This window comes from Theropithecus gelada, chromosome 4, assembly GCF_003255815.1.
Source record: "Theropithecus gelada isolate Dixy chromosome 4, Tgel_1.0, whole genome shotgun sequence".
In the NCBI taxonomy this organism is placed as follows: domain Eukaryota; kingdom Metazoa; phylum Chordata; class Mammalia; order Primates; family Cercopithecidae; genus Theropithecus; species Theropithecus gelada.
The window spans coordinates 59,368,673-59,389,843 of NC_037671.1; the positions used below are offsets into that span (position 1 = coordinate 59,368,673).

General features: G+C 40.7%; 2 protein-coding genes across 7 annotated transcripts in view; one reads left to right on the forward strand and one right to left on the reverse strand.

Moving 5' to 3' along the window:
- Positions 1-2,188, reverse strand: part of RAB23 (RAB23, member RAS oncogene family) — a 34,988-nt gene extending 32,800 nt beyond the window's left edge. The window contains exon 1 of one of the 6 annotated variants that reach the window (XM_025382487.1): positions 1,996-2,188. The gene's annotated coding sequence lies outside the window, so the exon portion shown is untranslated. Of the gene's footprint in view, positions 1-1,138; positions 1,282-1,529 lie in introns of those variants that run through there. The other 5 variants (XM_025382483.1, XM_025382484.1, XM_025382485.1 and 2 more) reach the window with 5 other exon arrangements.
- PRIM2 (DNA primase subunit 2) overlaps positions 1,377-21,171 on the forward strand; it is a 388,757-nt gene continuing 368,962 nt past the window's right edge. The window contains exon 1 of the mRNA XM_025382480.1: positions 1,377-1,542. The gene's annotated coding sequence lies outside the window, so the exon portion shown is untranslated. The remainder of the gene's footprint in view (positions 1,543-21,171) is intronic.

Here is a 21,171-nt window from a genome sequence, read left to right on the forward strand (position 1 = left end):
TGTCCTTCAATGGGCAGATGTAGAAACAAACTGTAGCATTTCCACATAATAAAACAGTACTCAGCAATAAGAAAAGAAATTATCCATACATGAAACAACTTGGAAAAATCTTAAAGGCATTTTGCTGAGTGAATAAAAAGCTAATATCCAAAGATTACCAACTGTTATGATTCCATTTCTAGAAAATATTAATAATTGCCAGGGGTAAGGAATATGATATAAAGGGATCACATTAGGTTTTTTTTTTTTTCTGTGAGGGCGGGGAGTGATAGATTTGTTCTACATCCTTATTGTAGTGGTGGTTACATGAGTCTAAAATTCGCAGAACTGTACACCGAAAAAAAGATCAATTTTACCATATACTTTTAAAAATAATACATTAATTTCCTTAAAATAAATTTAAAGAGGCCGGGCGCGGTGGCTCAAGCCTGTAATCCCAGCACTTTGGGAGGCCGAGACGGGTGGATCACGAGGTCAGGAGAGCGAGACCATCCTGGCTAACACGGTGAAACCCCTTCTCTACTAAGAAATACAAAAAAAAAAAAATAGCCGGGCGAGGTGGCGGGCGCCTGCAGTCCTAGCTACGCGGGAGGCTGAGGCCGGAGAATGGCGTGAACCCGGGAGGCGGAGCTTGCAGTGAGCTGAGATCCGGCCACTGCACTCCAGCCTGGGCTACAGAGCGAGACTCCTCTCAAAAAAAAATAAATAAATAAATTTAAAGAAAAAAGCCAAATTAAATGTTAACAGGCAGTCAGACTCTTGCTTTTCAGAAACTACTCCATAGACTTAAAACACTAGGTCAAAACAATTACGTTCCTAGAAATAAGCATAATTCTGAGTATAATTAAAGACCTTGACAATAATACTTTATATAAACACCCTTTCCCCAAAACTTAACATTTTGCTAATGCAGACTAATAAATCAGAAAAACAAAGGGTGAGTTAACTCACCAATCAAAAGGTTGTTTTCTCACAACGGCCTTTATTTAAGTACAGTTATATTTGTAAAAATACTGAAAAACTTCTTAGGTCAATGAAATTACCTGGATGTTAGGAGATATATAAAAACCTAGAGAAGTTAACAGCCCTTTTCAGACCTCACTGCCACTTCACTAGCTCTTGATAAGGAAGTTCTTACTCTCACACGCTCTCACGTTCTTACACCAGGGAACTGCCGATGGCTCCTCGGATCTCCGAGTAAAGTTAAGTCTGTAGCAACCAGTGTCAATGGAACAGCACAATTTGGCTCATTTATATTCCAGCACTCTATGAGCAAGAAACTAGGGAAGGGTGGGGTCGCGGATAAAGAGGGGTCGCACTGCAGGGAGAAGAGGAGTCTACATGCCTTGATGGAGCTGAGGACCCTCTTCGCCGTCAAACCTAACCTGAGCACTTCACGCCCTCACCGGTGTCCGGCCCAGCCTGGGTCGCCCCTTCCCCATTCAGGACTTGGGGCAGGCAAAAAGCCGAACTCTCGGCCAGACTGGGGCCGCAGCGCCGCCCCCGCTCCATCCCTCTTTTCCGCCCACCTGGCAATTCCAGGTACCGACCGCTGGGAGCTGGGAGGGGGCGCCGGGCTGGCGCTGCCGCCCACCTTCTCTAGCTGGAACTTGGGATCGGTGCTCAAGGGCGGGAGAGCGCTGTTCGAACCCGGGGATGGGGGAGCCGGGCCTGGAGGCCCCTGCCCACTCCCGAGAGTAAGGCACAAACCGGGACCCCGGGGAGAAGCTGACTCTTCCCCAGTGGAGCCGGACGAACCCCCAGCCGCTGGAGAGGGCGAGTGAGTGCAGCGCCGCTGCACCGCAGCGCGAGCCGCTACTCACCGTCCCCCGCCCGCCGCGGACCCGCCGCCCGGCGCCACCGGCTCCTCCTGGTCGCGGCGCAACCGCTGCTGCCGCTGCCTCCTCCCGACGCGCCAGTTCTCCCTGCGGGGCCGCGCGGCTAGTTCGCACCCTCTTTCGCTCTCTTAAGAATGATTATGATTTTTAAACGAACTTTATTGGTAGCCAGGGCTCAGATTGAGTGGCTCAGCAGCAGCTCCGATGGGGATGGTGGGGCGCGGGAGTCTCGACTCCCCTCATCTGTGGACCCGCCGCGCTGCGGAGCATGCGCCGTGCTTCGTTTGCGCGTGCTCTGTGCAGACCAGCGGCCCTGCCCCGCCCATGTTCTGGCGGGTGGCGGGCGGCAGCTCAGCTTTCCAGGCGCCTCCAAGGGATCCCGGGAGGGCAGTGGGGAGACCAGAGGCGAGCAGGATCTCCTAGATCGTGAACTCTAGAAAAGAGAAATAGGCCAATGACGGTCTGCATAAGTTTCACAGACTTATCACACTTCCAGAGTCCTCAAAGGGCTTGCCCCGCATCGGACACATACCTTATTTTCTTGACCAGATGACATCTTAAGTGGCCGAGTGAGCAAAAAATGTCGAACAAAGTCGAAAACGCACACACACAGCCTGCAGGATTTGGCTGGACAAAATAGAAGCCTGAGATGGTTAATTATTCAGAGAAGCAAACCAAAAACGAAAAGGTCCCGCAAAAGCAATCTCAACTTTGTTTGCTTCAGTTGTTTTTATATTTCAAAATAAAATAGAATAGAAAAAAAAGATGGAAAATACCAAGTGTTGGCCAGGATGTAAAGTCACTGCATTCTTCTACTCTGCTGCTGGAATGTAAACTGGAACAACTCCTTTGAACAACAGTTTGGGACTGTCTGCAAAAGGTGCATACCCTATGGCCCCACAGTTCCACGCCTCCATATAGAGCAAAGAGAAATGAATACTTAGGGTGCACCGACAGTCAGGTATCAGAATGTTCGTAGCTGCATTTATTGTAATAATTCCTTAATGAGAATAACCCAAAAGACCATCAACAATAGAACAAATGAATGAAATTACACAGGGTTCGCATAATAAAACACTATACAGCAACGCAAAGAACCATCTGCAATAATTACGGGCAACAACGTGGATCAACTGCGGAAACCTAATGCCCAGCATAAAAAGACAACAAAAGTACACATGGCATAAGTCCATTTCTATAAAGTACAAAAACAGAAGAACTAAGCTGCTCAAAGTTAGCATAATGGTTACCTTGGTGGGCAGGGGATAGTGACTGGAAGGAGTTAGCAACTAGAAGAGGGGCTTCCAGTTAGCAACTGAAAGAGGGGCTTCCTTCTAGTAAGGTTCTCTCTGTTGATTTTGGCGCTAGTTATAAAAGCATGTCCATTTGTGAAAATTCATGCTGTACTCTTATGCACATTTTTCTGTATGTGACTTATACTTCACACTTAATAATTTTAAAAATTAAGTGGAGATTGTTTTACTTATAATAGCAATAGTATTTGTAAGAAATTTAATATCAAGTAGCTAACAGATTTATCTCTAGGATTTGGTTGGCAGTCTCTTAAATTTGAGTAACATACTGATGCCCTTTCTGAGAAAGAAAAAAAAATGATTAAAAAGTTGGCAAATGACTTGAATAGACATTTCTCCAAAGAAGATATACAAATAGCCAATGAGCCCATGAAAAGAGACTCAAGGTCACTAATCATGAGGGAAATGCAACTCAAAACCATGAGATACAACTTCACACTCATTAGAATGATGATTATAAACAAAGCAGAACAGAAAATAAATAAGAGTGTTGGCAAGGATGTGGAAAAATTACAACCTTTGTGTGCTGCTGGTGGGAATGTAAAATGGTACAGCCACTATGGAAAATTGTATGGTTCATCAGAATATTAAAAATAGAATTATCATATGATTAAATAATTCCACTTCTGAGTATATATCCAAAAGAATTGAAAACAGGGACTCAAAAAAGACATTTGTTCAACCATGTTTATAGCAGCATTATTCACAATAGCCAAAGGGTGGAAGCAACCCAAGTGTCCATCAATGGATGAATGGATGAACAAAGTGGTATATACATGCAGTAAAATATTATTCAGCCTTAAAAAAGGAGGGACCCAGGCGTGGCGATGTATCCCTGTAATCCCAGCTACTTAGGAGGCTGAGATGGGAGGATCGCTTGAATCCAGGAGTTCAAGAGCAGCCTGGGCAAATCCTGTCTCAAAAATAAGAGAGAGGGAAATTCTGACACATGTTACAGCATGGATGAAGCTTGAAGACATTATGCCTAGTCACAAAAGGACAAATGCTGTATGATTCAACTTATCTAAGGTACATAGAGTAGTCAAATTCATAGATACAGTTGGGGGGTGGGAAGTGGTTGTGAGGAAGGAAGGGCAGGTGGTGAATGGGGAGTGAGTGTTTTATGTCTACAGTTTTAGCTTTGCAAGATGAAAAAAGTCTGGAGATAGATGGTGGTGATGGTTGCACAATGATGTGAATATACCTGATGCTCTTGAACTTTATACTTAAAAATGGCTAAAAATGATAAATTTTATGTTTTATGTATATCTTGCCAAATTTCTTTTTAATGGGAGAAAAAAAAAGAGAAAATCCTAGAGGGTCTCAGAGAGTACGTCTGAGATCCAAATTTGAGAAAAACTTCCTGAAAAAGGGTTCTCCCAAAATCATTTCTTTCCTCCCCACTTTTCCATTTCGTTGGGACTGTTGGACATTGAAGGAGATCCAGAATATGCCACCCCAAAATATGCCACTTTGTCATAAGGATTATTTTGAGCTGAAGGCAATTAAGAAACAGCAGAACAGAAGAAACACTCTGCTTTTCCCATTTCTGCCTAAAAGCAGGCTATAAATTTCCCTTTGTGAAGCTGTTCCTCCTCCCCATCCCATACTAGGAGGAGGAGATTCCTATCACCACAGCACCAACTTGAGTCATATGGCAAACCTTGCAAAATAACCTTTGTCTTCCAATAGTTCCCCTCATATAGTTTAATCGGCCACAATTTACCACCTTCACAAGTCCCACCCCTTTTTCCTTTGTCTTATCACTTCTCCACAATTTATCACCGTTTTAAAAAATGGTATATAAGTTCTTAGGCCTAACTGTTTTTGGGATTTTCACTTCTTTTCTGTGAGGCCCCCCATGTGCATATGAAATAAACCTTTTCTCCTGTTTATCTGTCATTTGTCAATTTAATTTGCAGGCTTCTGCTACTGAACTTACAAGAGTAGAGAAAAAGTGTTTATCCTCCCTGCAGACATGCTCAGTGCAATTAAAGTCTTCTTTTTATTTGACTTGAGGCTGCTCCCAAGGACACAGCAGAGATTCTCATGCTCTCACTGAAGGCAGTGAAATAATGAAAGCCTGCAGGGAAACCTGGCCTTTTAAATCATGTAGTTGTGCTATAGTAGAAATAGCAACAGAATTAACCTAAAAGGGTTTGAAAGAAATTTTACCTGCAGTGACTAGAAATGAGTTTCACAAAATTATTTTAATGAAAACATTCTGAAACGTTAGTTATTAAGTCATTAAATGATTGTTTGAATCTAGTACCTCCACTGACCCAGCAAAAAATGTCCATTTAGTCCCTTGCTCGTTCTTTCATTGTGTCTGACTCTGATGAGCTGAATAGTGTCCAAGGATCATGAATTGTAGCTGAGTTGAAAGAAAAACAGAAAAATCAAAAAATATTTTCTTCCAAGAAAGAAACCTTTGAAAATTTTTACCACTTAGAATGTAAGTCTGCATATAAATGTGAATGCATATGTGGCCATCTGGAAAAACCTAGTAGAAATCACAGTATTGGTCTAGACAGTAATAATCTACTGTTCTTCAGAATCATACAGACCATCCTGGAAAAAAATTTTTTTTCTAGTACTTTCTAGCCAGACATTAGAATACTGATCCAGTTCCTCTGTTGCTTAAGCTTGGATCTTAGTATCCTCATCTATACTAAGGAGTTACCCACCTTACCAGGTCATTTATCCATTCAAAAAAATATGTATTGTGTGGACTACTGTGCTAAACATTGTGTATTCAGTAATAGACAAAAGGCAGATGGTTTGTGTCCTCTGGGAGCTTATAATGTCTTAAGGGAGACCAAAAAAGAAAGTATACAAATATACACATATGCACACATATACATAAATAAATGATTACATACCCTTAGACATTATGTGAAAGTAAATAACTGGTATGATGGAAGCGTGTAAGAGGGAGCCCTAATTTATGCTGGAGAACCAAGGGAAGGCCTTTCTGATATAGTGATTTTTAAGCTGTAATCTGAAAGATAAATGAGTTAGGTAAAAAATAGACAGAAAAAGACTTTAAGCAGAGACAACAGGAAGTACGATGGCCTGAGGCAGCAAACAACTCACTGGGTTGAAATAATTGAAAGGGAGCCAGTATGCAGGAGTGAGGTGGAAAGCAGCGGGTAAAAAATAAAGAATAGTAGTGAGGGAGGCAGGGGGCAGATCATGAAGACCTTGCAGGTCACGTTAGGTAATTTGGACTTTATCTCAAGTGTATTGGGAAGCCACTGGAGGATTTTTTAGTGCACAGACTAGGAGATTCACTGGACAGTTTTAAAAAATTCCTCTGACTGCCATCTAGGGAAAACACAGAGTAGTGGAAAATGGGAGAGCAATGGAAGGGCGGTTCAGGCAAGAGATGATGGAGGGTTAGACTGAGGTGGTTACAGGGGTGATACAGAAAAGTGCATTTGTTTTTAATCTTGGAAGTAGAACCTATAGGATTTGGCTATGGTGTAGGAAAAAAATGGAATGTCAAGAGTGACTCACAGGATTCTCTAATGACAGCCTTGCTGAGATTGGTCTAAGGAACTAGTTACTACTCCTCACAGTGTGAGTTGGGGAATAATCTGTTCATTCCAAATTCCTTTTTGTTTTGTCCTTGATTGTTCTTGTATCATGGTCTAGTCTGTTCCAACATATACACTTCTAGATTTAGGGCCCTTACTAACAAAGAATAATTAGAAAATAGAATTTTTTTTTTTTTATTGCCCAAGTCTTTCTCATATATATATTTACTTTTGTTAAAATACTCTTAGTATACTGAGAGACCTCCCCTCTAATGGAAAGGGCTGGACTAGACAACTCTCTGACTTTTGGGAACTTCACTTATGGTAAATAAGGAAACGTCTGTGTGATATTCTTCCTCACACTTCTGTTGGAACATTTGTTCACTTCACTTCAGTGAATTGATGCATTTTTAAGAGCTTATTCACAACCAATGTTTTGTCATCATTCCATGATTTAAATTCTTCTCAGTAGGCCGGGCACAGTGGCTCATGCCTATAATCCTAGCACTTTGAGAGGCCGAGGCAGGAGGATCACCTAAGGTCAGGAGTTCAAGACCAGCTTGGCCAACATGGTGAAACCCCATCTCTACTAAAAGTACAAAAATTAGCTGGCCGTTGTGGCTCACGCCTGTAATCTCAGCTACTCAGGAGGCTGAGACATGAGAATTGCTTGAACCCGGGAGGTGGAGGTTGCAGTGAGCCAAGATCGTGCCACTGAACTCCAGCCTCAGCCACAGGGTGAGACTATCTCAAATAAATAAATAAATAAATAAATAAATATAAATAAATATTTTCTCAGTGCTCTCATAAAATAAGTAGAGGGACTACTTGATTAACCTTATTTGTACACATAAATAAAGTAGGTAAAGGTCACATACCCTACAGGTAGGTTTGATACAAGAATCCAGTTCTCTTAATGGGCAGTTATGAATTCAAACTCATCCACTTGCCCATTCCCTGGTTTTGCAATTATTAAGTCACAAAAAAGTGATGAGGAAATGTTCTACTTATGCTAATAATAAAATACTTAATGCTCATGACAGAATATTTTTTCTTCTTAAATATAATCTTTTCAACAGTAATCAGTAATTGAGGTTTTGTGCTTAAAGTTTTTTTTTTTTTTTTTTTTTTTTTTTTTGCAACCAGGACTAATTCTTAATTTTTTAACCACTTCTACTCAACAAATACATAAAACGCTTTAAATATTGATGCATCTCCTGGTTTTTTGGTTTTTGTTTCTTGTATCCTATAGAAGATCTACAAAACTAGAGTTAGAAGCCAAAAAGAAGCTTCAGATGGTGATAAATAAAAATGTTCTGTCTTAATGCTGATTTTTTCAGTAATGAAGTGGTATAAACTCATTACCTTCATGAAGCTCCGTAGGTCATGAAAATAACATTGTTGTAGAGCTTCCATGTGCATCAGCCTTGACTGAATAGTTTGATGCACTTGCAAATCACAAAGTGCTTTCCTTTGAAATGTGTAAGGCAGATTGAGATGCAGCTTGTCAGATGGATTTAGTCCTCCTAGGACTGGATGTCTCCTTGTTGCAGCTGAATTCTCATTTCATTTACCCATAACTAGAAAGATCTCATGAACAGCTATTTTAAACATTGAGTTGCCATCAACCTGAGGGACCAGAGAAAGAGATTGAGGGCAGGGAGTAGTTGGAAAGAGCAGGGAGTTGACATAAAGATGAGACATGTGTGATAATGATGTACAGGTACTTTGTGGGGTACAGGAGGGCCCCAGGTAGACAGGTAGACAGGAGCTGGCATATGGCTTACAGTCGTCCAGCCAATGTTACTGGGCTCTTACAACTCAGGCTTTGGAGCCAGAATCCCTGTATTTGAATTCCAGCTCTACCACTTACTAGCCGTGTTACCTTGGACAAGTTACTTAAATCTCTCAGCGCCTCAGTTTCCTCACTTGTAAAATGGAGATAATAGTAGTACTTCCTGGAGTTATTAGAGGAATTTAATGAGTTACCATATGTAAAAGCACTTAGAAGAGTATAAGCCCTCAAAAAAAAGTTAGTAGAAGTATTAGTAGTATCTAAAAGTTACTAGTTATATGAGAATAGAAGGGGCAGAAATGTCTCCAAGTTGACTCATCTTTACGTGGTGAAGTGCCAATGGCATTGCCGATGATATATCTTTTTTTCCTCCTTGCTAGAGGTTTTCTTCAACTTTACTGCTGTGCAGTGTTCAAGTATGGATTGTTTTTATTATATCTATAGTATTTAGTGTGCTACTTCAATAATGTCTTTCTTCAGTTCTGGAAAATTCTCAGCCTTATATCTTCAAATATTGCCTCTAACCCAATCTATTTTCTTTTTCTGGAACTCCTATTAAGAGAGGCTGATCCTAAACCCTTCTTATAGTTCTCATATCGTTATCTTTCTGGCTTTATTATGTGTAATGGCCAATCTTCCAGTTTACCAATTTCTTCTCCATCTATTTCTACTCTACAGTTTAAATTTACCCATCAAGTTTATAATCCCAATGAACATTTAAAGTTTTCCACATGTTCTCTGTTTTGTTAAAATTTCTTTTCTCCCGTAGTCAAATTATTGTATTCATTAGGCTTTTAAATCTTTTTTGCATTGCTTTCTTTTCTTTTCTTTTCTTTTTTTTTTTTTTTGAGACAGAGTCTTGTTCTGTTGCCCAGGCTGGAGTGCAGTGGTGCGATCTCGGCTCACTGGAGCCTCCGCCTCCCAGGTTCAAGCGATTCTCTTGCCTTAGCCTCCCGAGTAGTTGGGATTAAAGGCACATGCCACCACCCATGCCCAGCTAATTCTTGTATTTTTAGTAGAGACTGGGTTTCACCATGTTGGCCAGGCTGATCTCGAACTCCTGACCTCGTGATCTGTGTGCCTCAGCCTCCCAAAGTGCTAGGATTACAGGCGTGAGCCACTGTGCCCGGCCTGCATTACTTTAATTTTTTCAAACATAATTATTTTAGTTCCTTTGCTATTGTTCCATTATTTCCAATTCTTTTTTGTTGCACTCGATGACTCTCACTCATCATGCCTCCTTTTGTGGTTTTTAATTTAGGAATGTGAAGTCATCTTCACGAGGGCTGCATTTTCTATGGGACTTCTATATGCTTAGCCCCTGTATAATGGCTTGATATCTGCTTTTGATATTTGCTTTTGTCAAAGTCAGGGCTTCAGAATGTTCAAGGATGTGGGAACAGCATTTATGTTAAACTCTCAGCTTGGAATGCCCACATCACATAGGTAGCATAAATTCAGAAAACTTGCCCATCCATGGTGGTGGTTTTGGGTCTTGATTCCTCCCAGAAACATTTCCCCATTCAGAATCCTGGGGGATGGTAATCTTCCTTGTTGCTTCCCTGTGCTCCTTGACAAAATTTTTCTAGCTCCCTTTTCACTGAATTGGTGCCTATTCTAGTGTCTTGTTTTTGTGTCTGTGTCTCCCTTCCAGCCTTCTCTTTCATCTAGACCAGGACATCTCTTCAATCACTTCAACCTTCTGTTTCAGCCCTCAGGTAGGGCACTTTCTTGGCCTGTCAGGACCATGGGGGATTTCCCTTTCTTTGTTTCGATTGTATTCTTTGTTGTTGTTACAGTTTATCTTAGTGTATCTGTTTAAGTTTATCAAGGCTGTGCTTATCTAGTGAGAGGGTTGATATCAGTTCAGTCAGCACTGTTACAGGAACAGGAAGTCTTGCTTTATTTTGTATTGCAAATTACTTCTGATCTGAGACATCACTTGCCAGGGGTCGTAAGATACCCGATATCAGTCTTTAAATTAAAGATTTCCTTCTCTTTTCCACAGTTGCACAAGACTTGTCAGAGGCTTGCACAGTTTGGAAAACTTAGGCAAAGACCCCTGGTACTCAATTGTGATCATCACTGTAATGTGAATTGCCCAGGTACATTGAGTCTATTTGAATAAATCTGCATCCTTTGTGCCCAGTTTGGTCTTAAGTATCTTTTACCTCAACTCCCAGGGTTATGGAGGTTGGTGTTCATGTCTCCATCATTGAGAAGCTGAAGCACCTTCAGAGACTCTACTGTATCTCCTGGTAAAGCCAGGCACAGATACCTATAGTTTCTGGTACCTGCTACCTCCATCAATCTCTAGGAAACTAATTACATTTTTTCAATCCTAAGGATCCACCTCTTGAGCAGAATGGTGAGGACATTTGAAATGTGTAGGTACATTTTTTGGTTATCTTAATGACTAGGGTATACTATTGTTATTTAGTGCGTAGAAACCAGGGATATCCAATGAAGCTTTCCAGAAAGTCCACTGGAGACTTTTCTTTGAGAAACATTGTCTCTTCCATCCATACATGAGGTGGTCCAACCTAATCCTCTTAGAAACACTATACTTAAAAAAGTTTTTACTTTTCCCCTAGGGAAGGTGTAATGAGCTCAGATCTTTTTAAAAATACAATGTTAGGCTTCTCTTCCTGTGGTAGGGAGGGAAAAGAGATTACTTTATTCTACTTGGTAAATATTTACCTCAAAAATTCACCTTAAATTACAAATAATGATGCAAAAACAAATTATAAACTGAGAAAAAAATACTCTCAACATATGACAGATAAGGGGCTAAATTTCTTTAATATACAAAGATCTCTTACAAGTCAATAAGCAACAATTAGGCAAAAACCACTCACATCCAGATACTGAAATGAAAGATAATAACCTATTGACACATGAGGATATTTAATATCTTCACAATTCAGAATATGTAAATTAAACAATAAGGATATAATTTTCCTTGTGTCTGATTGACAAATTGAACAGGTTAATATTTAATATGGGGAAGGATGTGGGAAAACAGAAATATTTTGTTGGAATGTAAATGGAATTAACCCTTTTAGAGAGCAATTTGGCAAAATATATCAACATTATAAATGTGTATTTCCATGTGTAACAATTTTATTTACACCATTTTCTATGAGTGCTTGAAAATATTAGTATATTCCAGGTAGAATCCCTAAGGAAAAGCAAAAAAAAAACTAGTACAATGAACTTAATTATCCCAAATGCCAGGGAAAATGGATATGGAATTTATGACCTGAGCAAAGCATTAAATGCTTTTCTTCTTTTCATCCTGAGTTATAGTTGGTTCCTTCCAAATGTAAAGGCTAAACCTTGGCATTGCCATGTTTTCAGAGATTGAGAAATTATTCTATTAAAGAAGATAATCTGTCTTCAATTTCTTCCAAAGATTTCTTTTTTTCAAGAGACATTATTTAAGGAAGATAGAATGAATGCAAGACAAAACAAGTTCCGCAAAACAAAACAAATGTTCCATTGTTGCATTAATGATGGTTATAGACATCGAGTTTCAGAGCCACATTGATGAGTCCAGATTCTGGTCCTCAAATTTGTAAGTTTAAAAATTAAAAATTTAGGGACTGGGCGTGGTGACTCACGCCTGTAATCCCAGCACTTTGGGAGGCCAAGGCAGGCAGATCACGAGGTCAGGAGTTTGAGACCAGCCTGACCAATATGGTGAAACTCTGTCTCTACTACAAATACAAAAAATTAGCCGGGTGTAGTGGTGCATCCCTGTAATCCCAGCTACTTGGGAGGCTGAGGCAGGAGAATCACTTGAACTCAAGAGGCGGAGGTTGCAGTGAGCCAAGATCGTGCCACTGTACTCCAGCCTGGGTGACAGAGCAAGACTCCGTCTCAAAAAAAAAAAAAAAAAAAAAAAGAAATTAAAATTTTACCAAGGGATGGTTAGGTACCGGGAAACCAACCATCTTTCAAGAGACTTATATACATAAATCAGAATGCTAGCTTATTAACCTGTAATAGGATATATAGCAAGCATGATAACCAGATTTAAACTTGTCACAAAACACCTTCTCTTTCTTACAAATAGCAGAAGCCTCCTTCTTGTCCTCTCCCTGTTCTTCCCTGAATGTTTTCTTTTTGGTGTGCACATACACTTAGGACACCAAATTGTAAGTCAGAAAGTTGTTAGGTGAGCACACAGTTAAAACAAATGGAATTGGATGCTTTTAGGATGGATTTCCAGCAAACTGAGGAATGCTAAGGAATTGTCCTTCCACATTTTAGAGGCATTTCTTCCTAAAAAGCTGGCCACAGATCAAGAATCAGAATACTCTTTCTCTGGCCAGTGCAGGAGAAATACTAGCAAAGATATATTTTCTAATTCTTCTTTTTCTAGTTTCCATGCAAACCATCATATTCCTCTGTATGAAATCATATACCCACAGACATGTTGGAGTTTGGTCATAGCCTAGTTTGCATTTATGTTTTGAATCGATATCTCCAGCAAGAATTTCAGATATATTCTTGCCTTACTGAAATTTTGTCTCAGGGAAGTTTTCTGGGATGAGTTTCCATAAATGGGGTAATGTCAAGTATTTTATGTTGCTTCTTTCCCATTCCTGAAAGTAAGAATTACATTTTCATTTATTCATCCAACATACATTGAGTGGTGCAATTTGTCAAGCATTATGAGTGATACAAAGATACATAAAACATTGTTCCTGAATGTATTTAATCTTTGGGTTTTATCTAGACTACATACTAGTTTAAAAATTAAACTAGCTTTTATAATTCAAAAAGTTACAGCTTGCAACTGGTAAAACTTCAACCTCTACACAAAATGGCATAAAATGAACATTAAATGTCTACCTTCTCCATATGCACTTACCTGATGCCTGTTCCACTCCTAGGGGTAACATCTTGTTAACAATTTCTTTCCTCCTTCCCTCCTCCCTCCTCCTGCTCCCTGCCTCCCTCCTTCCATTCCCTTCCTTCCCTCCCTTCCTTCCTCCCTCCGTCCCTTGACAGGGGCTCACCCCATTGCCCAAGCTGGAGTGCAGTTGTGCCATCATAGCTCACTGTAACCTCAAACACATGGGCTCAAGTTATTTGATCCTTCTGCTTCAGCCTTCCTAGTAGCTAGGACCACAGGTGCGCAGTACTACAGCACAACTAATTTTTAAAATTATAATTTTTTTTACAGACAGGATCTCACACTGTTGCCCAGGCTGGTCTCAAACTCCTGGGCTCAAGTGATCCTCCCGCCTTGGCCTCCCAAAGTATTGGAATTACACATGTAAGCCGCCATGCTTGGCCCTCTGTTAACAATTTCTTATGTATTCTTCCAGAATTTTAGTGTGTATGAATAAATATATATATGATTTTCTGCCAAATGCTACATACATCTGTATGTGGTAAGCAATTCTCAATTTGAAGGATAGACTAAATTTCTTTCAAACACAGCCTTGAATCTTTAGATGAAAAGTCATTAGGCAGGAATGGAGGTAGGGCTGGTCTAAGGTCTTTTACATGTCTGGATTCACTGAATTTCAATGATGATACAGGGAAAAAAAGTTGTAAAAGAGCAAAAACAATTAAAAATAGATGTGTAGTTATACTTTTCTTCTTATATAGACCTAACTTGTGAAACACAAAAGGGTTATCTACTCCAAGTTGTGTTATTTTCAAGTTTTCAATACTAGCTCATTTAGTATTGTCATTGGACTAGCATCACTGTTGGTGTTCTCCAGTGTGAGAGATATTAATTAAACTCCAGATTAGAAAAGTTGAAGATAACAGCTACTAACTGAGGATTATTAATTTTATGGCTTTAATAATAATTTTAGTAACTTGTGTCTGATGTGTTTTATTTTTATTTTATTTTATTTTATTTTTTGAGATGGAGTCTCGCTCTGTTGCCCAGGCTGGAGTGCAACGGCGTGATCTTGGCTCACTGCAACCTCCGCCTCCCAGGTTCAAGCGATTCTCTTGCCTCAGCCTCCCAAGTAGCTGGGACTATAGGTGCGTACCACCATGCCCAGCTAATTTTTGGTATTTTTAGTAGAGATGGGGTTTCACTGTGTTAGCCAGGGTGGTCTTGATCTCCTGACCTTGTGGTCCACCCGCTTTGGCCTCCCAAAGTGCTGGGATTACAGGTGTGAGCCACCACGCCCAGCCCTGATGTGTTTTATTAAGTTAATTTTGGGGAAATGACTGAAGTTTATCTGTAACAAATAGGTATTGATTCCAAGGCCAGTCACAGTGGTTTATGCCTGTAATCTCAGCACTTTGAAAGGCTGAGGCCAGAGGATTGTCTGAACCAAGGAGTTTGAGACCAGCCTGGGCAACATAGCCACCCCATCTCTAAAACCAAAATAGCCAAGTGTGATGACACATGCTACTTGGGAGGCTGAGGTGGGAGGATCACTTAAGCCCTGCAGGTCGAGGCTGCATGAAGAATGATAGTGCCATTGCACTCCAGCCTGGGTGACAGAATGAGACACTTCTAAAAACAAAACAAAAACAAAGTGAAAGACCTGGCACGGTGGCTCATGCCTGTAATCCTAGCACTTTGGGAGGCCAAGGGAAGCAGATCACGTGAGATCAGGAGCTCAAGACCAGCCTGGCCAACATGGTGAAACCCCATCTCTACTAAAAATGCAAAAAATTAACCAGGTGTGCTGGTGCATGCCTGTAATCCCAGCTACTCAGGAGACTGAAGCAGGAGAATTGCTTGAACCCAGGATGGGGAGGTTGTAGTGAGCTGAGATTGTTCCACTGCCCTCCAGCCTGGGCAACAAGAGCAAAACTCCATTTCAAAAAAAAAATGAAAAAAATGTTTACATGTAGGACTGGATTAATGAAATTCAAAGCTTCATGCAAACATAGTGTCACTTTAGTGTCTGTTATAGGCAAAATAATGCCCTAGTCTCTTCTACCACCCCAAAGTTGTCCACATCTTATCCTTCAAACCTGTGATTATGTATGTACCTTGCGTGGCAAAAAGGACTTTGCAGATATGGTTAAGAATTGTGAGATTGGGAGATTGTGCTGGATTATCCAGGTGCACCCACTGTAATCATAAGGAGTCTTTATAAGAGGGAAGCAAGAGAGTCAGAGCCAAAAAAGTAGATGTGACACAGAAGCAGAAGTCAAAAAGAGGGGTGGAGAAGAGAGAGAGATTTGAAGATGCTGTGCTGCTGACTTTCAAGATGGAGAAGGGGGCTACAAGCCAAGGAATGCAGGTGGCCTTCAGAAGCTGGAAGAGCCAAGCACAAGGATTCTCCTCAAGAGCTTCCAAAAAGAACTAGCCCTACTTTCATTTTGATTTTAGCCCAGAGAGACTGATTTTGGACTTCTGACCTCCAGAATGATAAAGCAATTAATTTGTGTTGCGTTAGAACAGTAAGTTTGTAGTAGTAGTTACAGCAACAATAGGAGACTATATCCTGAGCTGAATTTAATATGTCTCCTACTATAAAATCTACCTCTTTTCCTTGCTTCACTGACTTAGTGAATCCACCTAATTCTGATGCCTAAAGTCGGATACCTGGGAGTCATTCTTGACACTACTCTCACCATTCATATCCAAATCTGACCTTTCATTCTTCCTTCCCTGTAGCTCACTGGTCCGTCTTCTCTTCATTCACCTAGACAAGTGTGTAATAGCTTCCCAATTCATTATTATTATTATTATTATTATTTTTAGCCTCTAGCCTCCACCTTTTATTCATCCTACACACTGCTGCCAGAATGATCTTTCTAAATCTCCTGCTTAAGAGCCTTGAATATCTCTTCCTTGGCATATTATTGTCAAGTTCCTTAGTATGACCTTGCCTTTGTCGTGCTGTCTAGTTGCATGTCTCTCTGTATCCCACAGTGTGTTGCCTGTTATTCTTTTTTTTTTTTTTTTTTTTTTGAGATGAGGTCTCCCTCTGTCATCCAGGCTGGAGTACAGTGGCATGAGCTCAGCCCACTGCAACTTCTGCCTCCCGAGTTCAAGTGATTCTTCTGCCTCAGCATTCTGAGTAGCTGGGACTACAGGCATGCACCACCATACCCGGCTAATTTTTGTATTTTTAGTAGCGATGGAGTTTCACCATGTTGGCCAGGCTGGTCTTGAACTCCTGATCTCAGGTGATCAGCCTGACTTGGCCTCCCAAAGTGCTAGGATTACAGGTGTGAGCCACCATGCCTGGCATGTTACTGTTATTCTGCTACATTGAATTTGTTGTAGTTCCCAATATGTATGAAGCTCTTTAATGTCTCTGTGCCTTTGATCATGCTGTTTTCTTTCCTGGCATTTTTTTTCTCCTCTCCTTCCTAGTTTTACCACTTCTTTTCCATTTTTCAAGAATTTGTTTAGGCCAGGTGTAGTGACACACGCCTATAATTCCAGCACTTTGGGAGGCCAAGGTGGATGGATCACATGAGCTCAGGAATTGGAGACCAGCCTGGGCAACATGGCGAGACCCCAGATCCCATCTCTACAAAAAATACAAAAAATTAGCAGGGTGTGGTGGCACATGCCTGTAGTCTCAGCTACTCGGGAGGCTCAGGTTGGGGGAGGATCACCTGAGCCTGGGGAGGTCGAGGCTGCATTGAGCCAAGATGGCACCACTTCACTCCAGCCTGAGCAACACAGCAAAACCTTGTCTCCAAAAAAAAAAAAAAAAAAAGAGAGAATTTGTTTAAATGCCACCATCCACAAGGAGTCCTCCCTTAAGTGCCTTCCCCTCTTCCCCTCTATTCTTCTAGTGCCGTGATTATATTTTTATCATACTACTTCTTAATCTGCAATGTAAATTTGAGGCTGCATCAAATAACTAATATTTTTGAGCCCCTACAATGTTTTGCACCATGCTAACTCTAACTCATAAAATAGTAATCAAAAAAGACAGTTCTTGCCCTCATGCAGCTCAGAGACTGTAGGGAGGATATTAAGAACATAATTATAAGTACTCCAAAGAAGAGACATAAATTATATGGTAGGTATTAGCAGGAGGATCTAGGGGATCAATAAGCTTTCTTTTTTTTTTTTCGAGATGGAGTTTCGCTTTTGTTGCCCAGGCTGGAGTGCAATGGCACGATCTTGGCTCACCGCAACCTCCACTGCCCGAGTTCAAGCAATTCTCTGCCTCAGCCTCCCAAGTATCTGGAATTACAGGCATGTGCCACCATGCCCAGCTAACTTTGTATTTTTAGTAGAGATGGGATTTATCCATGTTGGTTAGGCTGGTCTCGAACTCCCGACTTCAGATGATCCTCCTGCCTTGGCCTCCCAAAGTGCTGAGCCACTGTGCCTGGCCAGGATCAGGAATCATTAGGCTCAGACATTTCTGTCTCCCCAGTAGACCATGAGCAGCTTGCATTCAGGGAGGAGACTATGTTGGACCTAATGGAAAGCTACTGGAGAAGATAAAATGAAAGAGTACACAAAGAAAGAGGAATACTCAGGACCCAGGAAACAGGAGACCAGCACAGGTGAGAGGTAGAGGGAAGTCCCAGGACAGCAGCTGTGTGTGACAGAGAAAGCCACAAGTCCTGATTGGTAGAAGAGGTAGAAGACTCCTGAATGGCTGTCTCCAAGGAGAAATAATTGATAGAATACAAAACATGTTTGAAAAACATGTTGAGAAAAGATTTACGTTTCTAGAGTACAGTATATGGTAAATTAATATAAAATAGAAAACTAAGCAAATAACAAAAATACTGAGCTGGGCATAGTGGCTCACACCTGTAATCTCAACACTTTGGGAAGCTGAGGCAGGAGGATCGCTTCAACCCATGAGTTCAAGACCAACCTGGGCAACACAGCAAGACCTCATCTCTACTAAAAATAGAAAAATTAGGCCGGGCACGGTGGTTCACGCCTGTAATCCCAGCACTTTGGGAGGCTGAGGTGGGTGGATCACGAGGTCAGGAGATTGAGACCATCCTGGCTAATGTGGTGAAACCCCGTCTCTACTAAAAATACAAAAAATTAGCCAGGCATGGTGGTGGGAGCCTATAGTCCCAGCTACTCGGGAGGCTGAGGCAGGAGAATGGCGTGAACCCGGGAGGCGGAGCTTGCAGTGAGCCGAGATCGCGCCACTGCACTCCAGCCTGGGCGACAGAGCGAGACTCCGTCTAAAAAAAAAAAAAAAATTAGCTGAATGTGGTGGCACGGACTTGTGGTCTCAGCTAGTCAGGAGGCTGAGGCTGGAGGATCACTTGAGCCCAGGAGTTTGAGATTACAGTGAGCTATGATCACATCACGGCACTCCAGCCTGGATGACAGAGTGAGACCCTGTTTTAAAAAAAATAAAAATAAAAAAAGCAGATTCTCCTCTTCATGATAGGATAGATGTGTACAACTGAAAACTTTTTCGGGAAACTGCTGAAGGAATGGGAAGCGGGAAAAAAAAAAAAAAAAAAAAAAAAAAAAAAAAAAAAAAAAAAAAACTTTAAAAAACAGCAGTATTAACAAGGATAGAAATGGCTGTAAATACCAAAAGAAACAGAAAAAAGGGTTGAAAGTGTTTGGAAACAAGAATTGGCGGGAGGGGGAGGGGTATGGAATTACTAGATTACTGTTTTAATACTAAACTATGCAGAACTATGTAATTTTTGTTTTGTTTTGTTTTGTTTTTTGTTTTGTTTTTTGAGACGGAGTCTCGCTCTGTCCCCCAGGCTGGGGTGCAGTGGCGCGATCTTGGCTCACTGCAAGCTCCGCCTCCCGGGTTCACGCCATTCTCCTGCCTCAGCCTCCCGAGTAGCTGGGACTACAGGCGCCAGCCCCCGCGCCCGGCTAATTTTTTTGTATTTTTTTTAGTAGAGACGGGGTTTCACCGTGCTAGCCAGGATGGTCTCGATCTCCTGACCTCGTGATCCGCCCGCCTCAGCCTGCCAAAGTGCTGGGATTACAGGCGTGAGCCACCGCGCCCAGCCAGAACTATTGGTTTTTAAACTATGAATAAGAATATGTAAATAGATAAAGACATTACATTAAACTTTTCTTTGTCAACTGTAAAGTGACTGATAAAGGCTCACTATTATTAATAATATTAACAATAATAAATTGTTTCTTCAGTTAGTTTGGTACAATGTTCTGGAACAAGGTAATGAGATCATACATCAATATCTGGAACACAGCTTGGCATACAGTAAATACTCAGTAAATAATTCTTTCTTTCTTCCAGTATCTTTAAATAAAAATACCTAAAAACTTCCCTCATGTTAAAACATACTAAACGCAATAAAGCATTAAAAATTTCCTGCCAATAAAATGTATATTTATGTTGTGTTTAAATATTGCTTTTAAATAAATAAAACAGAAAATGGTGAGCCGTTTTGATTTTTTTATCTACTAAAAATGTTTTGTGAGGGAATTATTGTGATTTCAATTAGGTTATTTTTAAGAACAATAATTTAATACTAAAAAATTATGTTTTGTGTCTACAAAATGGAAATAAAATAACTTACAATTGACTTAAATTGCATCGTGTTTTTCCAAACCAATATGATGGTTACCAAATCAGAAGGAAAAACATGCTAGTTAATCATAGTGTAGGCTTTTTTCCTAATATGGTATAAACAATTTTAAAGTTCTTACTGTATGACATCTCAGGGTGTGTATTTACTTAACTCTCAGAGGAAGATTAGTAACGTATCATGTGCCTCTTTTTTTCTTTTTTTAAACCAGTGTTGCTGTCTGAACTTCATTTGGAGCCTTGAAAAGTCCAAGCTCCTTACATTATAATTAAGCAATAATGTAATCTGATCTGGATTTGTATCTGAGGTAATCACAGGCAGTTTCACAGTGATGTTTGCCTTGAGTTTTGTGCTTTAGGAGTAAATTTTCATGGAAAAGAATTTTCTAGAAATTCTGTTTTAAATATCTTTTGTGAATTTCACAGATGTTCTCAAAGAATGTAGTATTACTTGTTCCATAAACCCATGTTCTCCAATTTGATATCAACTATCAGTATCATCTACCAAGGTCAGTCATCTATGAAGGATAAGTGGCTCTTAGAAGGTTCCTAATGTTCAATCTGCTCTCATTTGCAATCTATAATTCTTCATTCACATCTTCACACATTCTGAATGTCAATATTACATAGCCTCTTAGAATGCAAATGACAAAAACATACAAATGATGCTGGTCATTCATTACCTAACCGTTTCCCCTCAATAACTGCCTGGGATCAGGAAAAGGGAGCTTTAGTGGGGAAAGGAGAAGGATAAGGAGTGTTTGTGTGTTACTGATGGTTGGTGGCTATTGAGAGCCTGAGTACAGAATGGGAGGCTGTGTACATATGGGAAAGGGGGAAGAAAGATGAGGAAAGGAATGGTGTTGGTCCCTAAGATAAAGATTAAGAGGGTACGTTAATTGGAATATTGGGACAGATGAGAAGGTTAAATCTTGTTTTATTTATTTACTTGTTTGTTTATTTATTTATTTGAGACAGAGCCTCAGTATGTTGCCCAGGCTGGAGTGCAGTGGTGCTATCTCGGCTCACTGCAACCTCCGCCTTCTGGGTTCAAATGATTCTCCTGCCTCAGCCTCCCAAGTAGCTAGGACTACAGGTTCACACCACCACGCCCGACTATTTTTTTTCTTTTTCTTTTTAGTAGAGATGGGGTTTCACCACGTTGGCCAGGCTGGTCTCAAATTCCTGACCTCAGGTGATCCTCCTGCCTCGGTCTCCCAAAGT